Source organism: Cervus canadensis, chromosome 30, assembly GCF_019320065.1.
Source record: "Cervus canadensis isolate Bull #8, Minnesota chromosome 30, ASM1932006v1, whole genome shotgun sequence".
Classification (NCBI taxonomy): domain Eukaryota; kingdom Metazoa; phylum Chordata; class Mammalia; order Artiodactyla; family Cervidae; genus Cervus; species Cervus canadensis.
Window position 1 is genome coordinate 16,044,571 of NC_057415.1, and position 8,281 is coordinate 16,052,851.

Sequence of the window (8,281 nt, forward strand, 5' to 3'; positions counted from 1 at the left end):
TCTCTGTTGTTTAAGCCTCCTGGACAGTAAAGCAAAGGCAGCTGTACTGCCTTTTTCCTAGATAATGTCACATAACCCCTGAGAGCTCTTCAAAAATGATCTACACATTTCACAGACTTTTAAAATTAGAAAGGGTGCTGGACAAGGCCCTCAATAAACATTGATTATGTGCCTACTGTATGCCCTGCTCTAAGAGAAGTCCTAGGTTAGAGACGTGAATCCTAATAAGTCAGGCTCTCCATCCAGTGTCAGCAGCTATGAGTGAAATGGGTGAAGTGCTTATGCAGAGAGGTGAGCAAGCAGCTGCTGGATTCCTAAGGGCCCAAAGCTCATTGCCTGGGAGTCAGGAAACTCAGTGAGCAACTTACGCAGAGCTTCTCAAGCCTGAGTGAGCCTGAGAATCATGTGGTGTGGCTGCTAAAAAAAAATTTTTGTACACTACCCCAAACAGACCAAATTAGAACCTCTGGAGGAAAGACCCAGGAAGCTGTATTTTATAGAAACTATTCACATGTGTGATGGACTGAAATGTGTCCCCCCGCCTCAAATTCATATGTTGAAGCCCTACACCCAATGTCATGATGCATGTGTGCATGCATGCTAAGCCACTTCAGTCGTGTCCAACTCTTTGTGACCCCATGGACTGTAGCCCACCAGGCTCCTCTGTCCTTGGGTATTCCCCAGGAAAAATACTGGAATGGGTTGCCATGCCCTCCTCCAGGGGATCTTCCCAACCAGGGAATCAAACCCGCATCTCTTACGTCTTCCTGCATTGGCAGGCAGGCTGTTTATCCCTGGCACCACCTGGAAAGCCCGTGATGATGCAATGAGGTGGGCTTTTTGAAGGTAGTTAGGTTTAGGTGAGGTCATGAGGGTGGGACCCACATAGAGGGATTTGTGCCCATTTAAAAAGAGACACAAGACATGCATACACACTCACAAAAAACCACGTGAGGACAGAGAGAAGGTCGCTATCTGCCAGCCAAACAGAGAGGCCTCAGAAGAAACCAAACCTGCTAACATCTCAATCTCAGACTTCTTGCCCACAGAACTGACTGCCTGCCAGGCAAGGAGAGAGTTGCCATCAGGAACTGAATCAGCCAATACCCTGATCTTGGAATTCTAGCCTCCAGAAGGGTAAGAAATAAATTCCTGCTGTTTGTCACCCAGTCTATGGCATTTTTTCATGGCAACCTGAGCAAACTAATACAATAATGCAATGTGATTCTTAGAGTCATATCAATTGAGAACCATTGACCCAGTTCAGCCCTCTCATTTGACAGGTGAGGAAACTTGTTTTTTTAGTTTTAAAATGAACCTATTAAAGAATGGTTTTAGGAAGGCAACGACATTTGATTCATCATTTTTAAAATGTTCTGTTTCTTTGTGCTGTATAATAAAGGTAATGTAAGAGGGTATGGAGTTATAAACCTCTTTCTACTGAAATTCTCTGATAGCGTAACACAGTGCAGAACAAATTTTTTTTAAAGTTTCTTCTATGCTTCTCTTTTAAAAGAGATGAATAACAGAGGATGATATAAAAAGCTATTTTTTTCCTAGTCATTCTGTAGTTTTGGAGCCAGTATTTTTACCATCACAGGCTACAATTTTCAATTTATCCACTTTAACAAGTTCTGTCACCTCTCTGAATTCAACATCATACAATACCAAAGGCCTCATATTATTGCAGAATTTGTACATATTTAGGCAAGTTAGTGAATTTCATCTGGTGTCCCCACATCTAGTTAATAGCCTAAAAGTGAAAGTCACTCAGTTGCGTCCAGCCCTTTGCAATCCTATGGACCGTAGCCCACTAGCCTCCTCTGTCCATGGAATTCTCCAGGCAAGAATACTGGAGTGGGTTGCCATTCCCTTCTCTGAGGGATCTTCCCAACCCAGGGATCAAGCCCAGGTCTCCCACATTGCAGACAGATTCTTTACCAACTGAGCCACCAGGGAAGCCAGTTAATGGCCTAGTCATTATTACGTCCAAGTTCTCTGGATTTTAGACCAGTGCCCATTCCACCAACTCAAAGATGACAGATAACATTATTTGTATATATTGTGCATGTGTGTGCGTGCATGCTAAGTCACTTTGCAACCCTATGGACTGTAGCCCTCCAGGCTTCTCTGTCTATGGAATTCTCCAGGCACGAATACTAGAGTGGGTTGCCATGCCATCCTCTAGGCGATCTTCCTGACCCAGGGATTGAACCTGTGTCTCTTATGTCTCCTACATTGGTGGGTGAGTTCTTTACCACCAGCACCACCAACTCTGGTCAGTTGCTTATGGCTGCTAAGCAGGCTGTGCCAGGACGGATTCTGAGTACAAGTCGAGGCTCAACTGACGTGGGCACCATGACTGGCAGGGAGAGCATGTGAGGAGTAAGAAGCATCATGATATTGATGGGAAACCTGGACTTAGAGCCCAGCTACCCTGGTTGAATAAAGGCTCTTGTTACTGAAGCTCGCTGAGAACGGCAGGGTTCAAAGGTGTGGTCCATGATCAGCAGCATCAGGGTCACCTGAGAGCTTGTTAGAGATGTACATTCTTGGGTCCTATCCAGACCAACTGGATCAGGAACTCTGGAAGTAGGCCCCCTGAACCTGTCCTGCTTTTGCACACTACAGTTTAAGAAAGACTGCGTTAGAATAGAAAGACGATAATGTCAGTGTCTCTGGATGGTGACCATGAAAAGATGTCATAAACTACAAAGCAGTTCGCAGGAGTAAACTAGCATTCCTCTTCCTAGCTGGAGTCTTGTTTCCATGGGCTTGCTCTGCATATTGGTGGAGGAGCATCTGCCCTCCCTCCTATTGTGTACAGATCATAGTATTTAGCACGGCACCTCTTACATCTACTCCTCTGGTTGTGGGTGGAACAAACGGAAGACCTCAGGGACCTCCTGAGAATGTCAGGAAGCTTCTTCCAGCCCTCATCCCTTATAACCAATGAAAAAATGCCAGGGTTGTGTATTTTTAGTTGAGGACATCTACATTTGCCAGCTCCAAGCCCGCCTTCTAACCATGTGGCCAGCATTGTGCAACTACTACACTCCTTTATGACAAAACCTTCCATTTTCTGTTAAGTAATGTGTTTGGAAGCTTGAGTGAATCAGAGACAGTAAGCATTTGATTGCTTACATTATTTTGGTTCAAACATGGCTCACAGCCCAGGAGTAATTTATTTATTTTTATATGGTACATTTCTATTTCACTTGGGAATTTGCCACCCCCCATTCCCTCTTCCAGCTGCTCTCCCTTCGCCCACCCACCCCCTCTTGCCACCCTTCTTCCCAGGCCTGCCTCTCCGGTCGGGTGGAAAGTTTGTGAAAGATGCCCCCATCAGCAGCCTCCACACCACAGACTCTGTTCTCTGCCACTGCGGTTCGCTCGCACGTTCCGCCGCCCACCCACAGCCTCAGACCTGACAGGCAGAGACCACCTACTGCTGGCCCAACAAAGGCCCACATTTTCCACAAGCAAGTCAGCCTTCTCCGTCTGAGTGCACCGCTAACCATGTGGGTGTGGGTCTGGGCTTGTTTTTCCAGGAGCCACCAAGCCCAGACACAAAGATTGTAGAAGGTTTTTGCTCAGAGCCACCCTGGGCAGGAAAGCCAGCAACCTGGACACGACAGAATCAATATCCTATGACAGGTCCCCTGAATCGAGCTGTCCCCTGCCTACCCCACCCCCATCTGCTAAAGCAGCCTGTTCTGCATATGTGATGGAAACTGCGTCCTGGCAAAACACAAAAAGTAAATATTTAAAGGGAAAAAAGCACACACAAGGAAACAAAATGCCTTGCGTTTATGTTTCCATGGTCTGCCGCCAAGTACCTCCCAGCCTCTCCCGGCTCGTGTTCAGCATGCCATATGGTTTGAGACCAGTGGATTAAACCCTCCACGGTTGTGAAAAACATCAGTCCATTTGGTCTGGCCTTTCTCTCCCTGCATTTGTTGTTCATTTGCAAGTTTCTCACATCCCTCAGCTGACTGCTGTCAGTGTGTTTACAGGTTTTAGATTTCTGATGGGATCTAAAACACCACACCACCCAGAGCCTGCTGCAGACCATCTCCAGGAGGAAGGGAGGTGGCCCTGGGGTGTTCCAATGGACATTTGCAAACAGGGCCCTGGGACATGTGTGACCCAACAAAACACACATTTTAATGCATCAGTGATACTTCCCCCCTGAAACTCAGGCCAAATAAAGAGTGATATTGTGCTTTAGTCCCCACTTGGCATCCTCCTGAGACATTGCTGAACCAGGGCTGGAAGGGTAAGTCCTGGCCAGGAGTAGAAAACTGGCCGGCACTGGAGGGAAAGGTGGTCGCACCAGGATCAGCTGGAACAAAGCCTTGTCCACTTTTTACTTAAGTAAAGAACTAGACCTCTAACTCTTCACGTGGAGGGCATAGCATTAAATAGTCATAAGAAATATTCTATACAAGGTCTGACACTTCCCTACTACAACCGTGGGAGTGAAAACACAGCACTGATGTGATGATTGGGAAGGCCAAGCAGATATAAAGGGAATGTCTTTCCTATTAAAGAAGTTCAGATAAGTGGCTAGAGCATAATATGCAAGTCCGGATCAGACTTCCAAGCCTTGTGCCCACAACCTTTTCCTACCACCCGTCATTTTTTGCCTAGTGACATCTCTAGAGACAGAACCATATGGAGTAAATTCCAATCTTCTTTCTCACTCAGTTCGATCCAATTCTGTTTGATTCAGGCCCTGCAACACATTTAGTTGGTTGTAGGAGATTATTTAGCAAGATTCATAGGCAACTTTCAGCTGTGGATATATGGGTGGGCTAAGGGGCCAACAGATGTGTGCTCATCTTTGAAGACAGAGGAAGACATAATATAAACTCATTGCATTTATTTTTTTGCAGCTTCTAGCCTGAGTTCACAGAGAGGCTATCACTATCCTGATTTGGAAGAATATGAACTACACTTTTTCATTATAATAAATCAAGCCTTGAAGTTGCATAATTATTAGAGCAAAAGGCTTTAGGGACCTTAAGAAGTCATTTTGCCCAGCCCTGACTCCATCCTCGCCTCTGTTCCTTTGAGTACTAACTTTCGGCTTGGAGTTTTATAGGACCTTTTTTTGATAAAATGCCCTCGAGTTGCTCAGATCATGAGTGCTGTTTGTGAGACCAGAAGTGACTGGACATTAACACTTGGATATGCCCTGGTAGAGAGGCACAAACTCTTAGCAGGTAACGTTATGAGCCAATACCACCAACATTGCTACAAAAGGGTAGAACCACATGGCACAAGACAAAATAAACCCCAGAATGGGCATAAGAGACAAGTAAAGGGAAGCACTTTAAAAGAAGTGTCCCTGGAAAGGCCCCACTTCAATCAAAGTCAGGAAGTACCCATCCTCCTGAGGTCACAAAGAGACTAGCAATCTTAACTATAAGACGTATAAAATAGAAATGGAGTACAACATTCTTTTGAAAAACATGAATGTCTTTTGAAGATTATAAATGTTGCTCAGCACACAGCCCTGACCATAAACTCATAGTTTTTGATATAAAGTATCTTCCTTTTCTTTAATTTCTAGATAATTTATCATTTTAAATTTGCCCTTGTTTTTCATTTTAATAGGTACCACCAAATTATTTTCCCAAAATGTGTGCCAGTCCAGGCCCGACTGGCATTATAAGACATGAGAGAGAAGTTCCCCACACCTTTACTGGCATTGAATATTACCACTAATTTTTGCCAACCTGATCGGCAAACTATTGGCTCTCTTTATTCTTATATAACATTCTGCCTGCTAGTAATGTTGGGCATATTTTCAATTGTTTGATACTTATTCATTGAACTGCTCACTGTCCTATTTCTTTCTGCTTAGTAATTTATGAGACTATCAATATTAGGGAGATTAATACTCTATCATCTGTGTTCCAAATATTTTCTCTAGTATCATCATCTTTGTCAATATTTTTGTATTATCTTTGGCCACACAAAAATATTGAATTTTTATGGAGTTAGGCTTGTCAAATGTTTCCCTTAAGACTTTTTAGTTTCCTGCCTTGCTTAAAAAGGTGACCCCTCTGAAATGCTGAAAAACATTATCCTAAATTCCTGATTAGAATTGCATTAAACGAGGCATTAATTTAGGAAGCTTTATGTTTATGCTATTTTCTTCCTCCATAGCAGGGGTCAGCAAATCACAGCCTGTGGGCTGGCTCCAACCCATTGCCAGCTTTCCTAAATAATGTTTTATTGGAACCCAGCCACATTCATTCATTTACATGTTGCCTGTGTCTGCTTTTGCACTGCAATGGTAAAGTTTTGTAGTTGTAACAGAGACCCTAGAGCCTTCATAGACTAAAATATCTGTTATCTGATTGTTTATTTTAATGCTGAAACAAAAGAGTTGCAATAGGCGGTAAGACATAATTCTTGCCATTCTGAATTTCTTGATTACCTGTAGATTTTCTTTAAAATCATCTGCTAACTTACTAGAATTATTTTTCTGGATTGTAGAATTAATACAAATTCATTCTAGAAATTAAAATTAAAATCTCCCCTGACCTTCTTACCTAGAGAAACTACTATCACTCTGTTGATATATATATAGTGTGGTTTTGTCTGTACATACTGTCACATGATAACAATTCCTTGACATTTGGCTTCTAGAGATGTCACATTTCTTTTTCTAATGCAAATTCTGGCTGAGCCTGGTGAGAAGGCCAAGGTCAGTCCCTCGGGGACTCTGTCTTATGCCTTATAATGGGATCAGCTAAGAACTCTAGGCTATTGTGCTTTCGGAGAGAAGGGCAGGCACGGTCCTTGCTTCAGGGTGGTCACTGCTGTTACTAAGAACCGTCAACTAAAAGCACTCTTGCCTCTGAACAGCATTTCTTCACCATGGGTAGGCACCGCTGCCCCAGATGGTTCCAGGAAGGCCCTCCCCACTGACCACTACCTGAGCCCTGAAGACCCTGGTTGCTGTTCCAAAGCCATGGTTTAGTGACCAACCCGCACAGGCACCCAGGCAGCCATGAAAACTCTTTTCAGTAGATGAAGACAAAGGACTCTGTGATTTACTCAAGTGATTAGGTACAAAGTTCCTTCCAGGAAACATAATGTTAAAAAGCTCTTTTTCCTGAATTATATTCTGCTGTGTGCATGAAGCATAGTGGTGTTATTAAACATGCTTACTTTTGTACTTTTTACAACAGTTGACAGCACCATGGATTAGTGATGAAGTCAAGTGCACTTCATCTTTATTTTGGTGCCAAGAGGTTCTGGTTCTTCCCAGCATAGTGAATCAGATTGAAGAAATATTTATGAAATGAAAAGTCCATCAAGAAAAGTGTTGGGCAATTGTCTCTGACAATGGAACAAACACAGCGAAGGCTACGAGTGATTTAAGGATCACAAGCACCCCACGTTGTTCACACTCTTCAGTTGCATGTTGAAAAAGCTATTATGGCACAGAATTGCTGCCTGTAGTCACCAGGGACGGGCCCCCTTCATCATTCTTTTTCATCCAAAGATATACTACATGATATAGAAGAGATTTTGGAACTGCCTTATCACATAAATTTATAAAACATTCCAACAAACTAAAACAGCAGCTATTGTGTGTTCAAAGGCTACTTGTACCAAAAAATCTTGAAATTGTATCTTGCAGCATGCCAGTTCAGCATGCGTACTAACAGCCAAACGTTGCTTCCAGAGAAAGTAGTTCATTTGTGAAACATGCCGAAGAAGTAAATCACCTAACGGATTTTAAAAAGGCAAGTATTTCATTCTCGAACTTGCTTTAAGGTCCTCCTATGTTCCTACTGCTGAAAAGGTGCTGGACTTGGCAAGGGAAGCTGAGCAGCAGGTGGAAATTCCCGGATGATAGTGTTATCTTGAAAGCAAATTACAAGTTTCCCCCGCTATCCAAAAGTAGAGTATTCTTATGAAATCTTTTATAGCATGAAGCTAAGAAGTAATTACCTCAGGACATATCTTGCTAATGCAGACATAGAATAACTAGAGATAAAACACAGTTACTCACAACACAGCTCAAAGATATAGCAACTTGAGGCTGAGATGCAGTTCCCTGGGGAGGAGCGTGGAGTACCCACCGATTATAACAACTCACTGCAAAACAAATACTGACACCATTTTGCAGTTTTACCTTTTTCCATAAAATTGAAAATCCTCTTCAAATCTCTCTCTGTTGGCTAAAGGAGGTACTAACGTAGGTCTTCCATAAAAGCAAAGTGGTGAAAAGTGAACTTTGGAAGAGCTGGGGACA